This window comes from Prosopis cineraria, unplaced genomic scaffold (genome assembly GCF_029017545.1).
Source record: "Prosopis cineraria cultivar Desert tree isolate PC_DT_omini unplaced genomic scaffold, ASM2901754v1 PC13, whole genome shotgun sequence".
NCBI lineage: Eukaryota > Viridiplantae > Streptophyta > Magnoliopsida > Fabales > Fabaceae > Prosopis > Prosopis cineraria.
The window spans coordinates 16,530,155-16,533,158 of record NW_026555344.1 but is presented as its reverse complement, the minus strand read 5'-3'; the positions used below and the strand labels follow the sequence as shown (position 1 = coordinate 16,533,158).

The window sequence follows — 3,004 nt, the reverse complement described above, 5'->3', positions numbered from 1 at the left end:
TGCATCAATCTCTAAACAAATAGGACAACTACATCCATCAATACATGTAGTAGTAACAAGAGACAAATCATCATCAACATGTGAGAAAGAATCAAGCATGTGAGACTCACAAGCATCATGAAGCAATAACTCAATGGAACTTACACCTAACAAAGAATAATCCTCAAAAGGATGTTTCATTGCTTCATATATATTAAAAATAACATGATCCTCTCCACATTTCAAAATCAAACTACCTTTTTCCATGTCAATCAATGTACGGGCAGTCCTCATAAATGGCCTTCCTAAAATCAAAATATCATCCCCACTCCCTTCTTTTGACATATCAAGCACATAGAAATCCACAGGAAATAATAGACCTTTAACACAAACCAACAAGTCTTCTACTACTCCATGTGGTCTTCTAACACTTCTATCCGCTAATTGGCATATCATAGGTGTCTTATGCATGCAATCAAGACTCAAGGCATGATAAATTGAAAGAGGCATAACATTAATGGCTGCACCTAAGTCTATCAATGCATGAGAAAAATGTGTGTTGCCAATCTTGCATGGAATTGTGAAGGAACCGGGGTCCTCACATTTTATAGGGAGTTGAGGCTTCATGATAGCACTCACAGATGAGGGTAATTGTACCCTTGCATTAGGCCTAAATTTTCTTTTATTTGTACAACAATCTTTCAAAAATTTGGCATACTTAGGAAAGTTCTTAACTACATCCATCAAGGGTACATTAACATGAATCTTGTGGAAGAAATCATATACCTCTTGATCAAATTGTCCCTTTACTTGCTTAGGGACCACTTGTGCTTGTGGAAAAGGAAGCTTCTTCATAATCTCTTGACTTTGCTTTCCTTCTTCCTTCCTTGAACTCTCCTTTCTTGTTTCACTTTGCTCGGCCTCTCCCTCTTTTTCCTTACTAAACAACTCGGCCATAGTCCCCTTTTCCACCTTAGATGGTGGTTGCTCACATATGATCTCCTCAATGTTTTCATCCTCATCATCTCTACAAAAAGATGCATCATTAGGAGCAAAAGAAGAACTAGAAACATTAACATCAATTGAAGAATTTAAAGAGGGCTTCTCGGCCTTCCCTTGTCTTTTGTCTTCTTGTACTCTTTCTCCCAACTCCTTGCCACTCCTCAATGTGATAGCATTAAGATTAGCTTTAGGATTAGCAACGGTGTTGGATGGTAATGTAGAGGCTTGAGCATTGGCTGCACTTAATTGGTTAGCAAGCATATTCATTTGAGAAGTAAGGGCATCAATTTTAGAGTTCATGTTCTCACACTTGTTACCCATACTCTCTACCTTGTTCCCTAAGCCATCATACATGTTTTTATACAAAGAGTTCATTTCAATCAACTGCTTACGTAACACATTCACATCATTAGAAGAGTTCGAATTAGAAGAACTCTCAATTGGAACAAGCCTCCTATCACTATAAGAATTAGAAGAAGGTGTAAGAGAATTACCACTTGGATTGTAGCTTTGAGAAGAGCTACCTTGAGACAAATGAGGTGGAGGGTCACGGCCAAAGGTGTTTTGATAGGATCCTCTTTGTTGATTGTCTTGTAAAGCCACATTTGGATTTGAATAGGAGAAATTAGGATGGTCTCTCCATGAAGGGTTGTAAGTATTAGAATAAGCTCCTTGCCCTTGCCTCCCACCATAGGATTGTTTTCCATTGTAGATAGCATTTACTTGTTCAAACTTAATAGGACAATTGCTTTCTACATGCATAGGTGAGTCACAAAAAGTACAAGAATAAGGGACAAGTGCTTGAGAAGTACTTACATTGCTCACTTGAGATATTTGTGGAGCCAACATTCTCCCAATCTTGGCAGCTAGCAAGTCCACATATGAATCATTAAGAACTGAGGAACCTACCATATTCACATTTCTCTTTTCCCTTGTAGAGTATTGAGCACCACTTGAAGCCATCTTGTCAATTAGTTCCCAAGCCTTTAAGGAAGTGAGGTCAATCAAGCATCCACCACTAGCGGCATCAATGTTAACTTTGTCTCTTGGAATCAAGCCCTCATAGAAATATTGGACTAAATTCTCACTAGAAATTTGATGGTGTGGGCATTTAGCCAAAAGGCCTTGGAATCTAGTCCAATACTCATAGAGACTCTCATCCTCTCCTTGTTGGACCCCATAGATTTGCTTTCTCAAATTGGTGACCTTGGAATTTGGAAAGAATTTATCTAAGAAGAGTCTTCTTAGCTCGGCCCATGTGCTCACTTTCACATAAGAAGGGTAGTTGAAATACCACTCCTTTGCTAAACCTTCAAGAGAAAATACAAAAGCCTTAGCTTGAACATCATCAACATTTACATGCATAGGCTTCATAGTATCACAAACCAATAGGAAAGTATGCAAAAACCTATGACAATCCTCTCCTGGTAACCCATGAAATTTAGGCAATGCATTAATCAAGGAGGATTTAATTTCAAATTGAACATTAGTAGGAGGAACATATAAGCCATAAGGATTATCATGCCAATTAGGTTGAGTTAATTGCCTAATGCTCCTCTCCTCTCTAGGGTTATGCAAGCCTTCAAATTCATTATTAACATGGCCATCATCATGCAAATTCTCATTCCCATTCCCATGGCCCTCATTATGCACATGCTCATGTCCTAAGATACCTTCCATTGTTGAATTACAAACCAAATGAGAATCAAGAATAGGTTGTGATCTTCTCAATCTAGAAATAGTTCTTTCAATTTCTGGATCTAATTCAACAAAAGAGGTATGTTTTCTTCGGGTCATGCACTAATCAAGCTCAAGAAAATTAAGAACAAAGAACAAACTAAACTAAAATGCAAATCAACATGAAACAATTCAAAACACACAAAAGCAAGAGAAATAATTTTTTTTTATTTTTTTTATTAAACTCAATAGCAACAAAATGAAAAAAAAAATAACACCAAACAAGTAGAAAGAGAGTTAGAAATGCTCAATCAAGAAGCTTTGGCAATTCTGGAATTCGCACAGT

The 3,004-nt window shown here is 37.4% G+C and overlaps 1 non-coding gene across 1 annotated transcript; it reads left to right on the top strand.

Annotated features, from left to right (window-relative positions):
* The first annotated feature begins 2,074 nt into the window (after positions 1-2,074).
* Positions 2,075-2,181, top strand: LOC129291908 (small nucleolar RNA R71). The gene has a single exon (XR_008588802.1). It is a non-coding gene; the product is annotated as a small nucleolar RNA R71 (small nucleolar RNA).
* Positions 2,182-3,004: the final 823 nt, after the last annotated feature.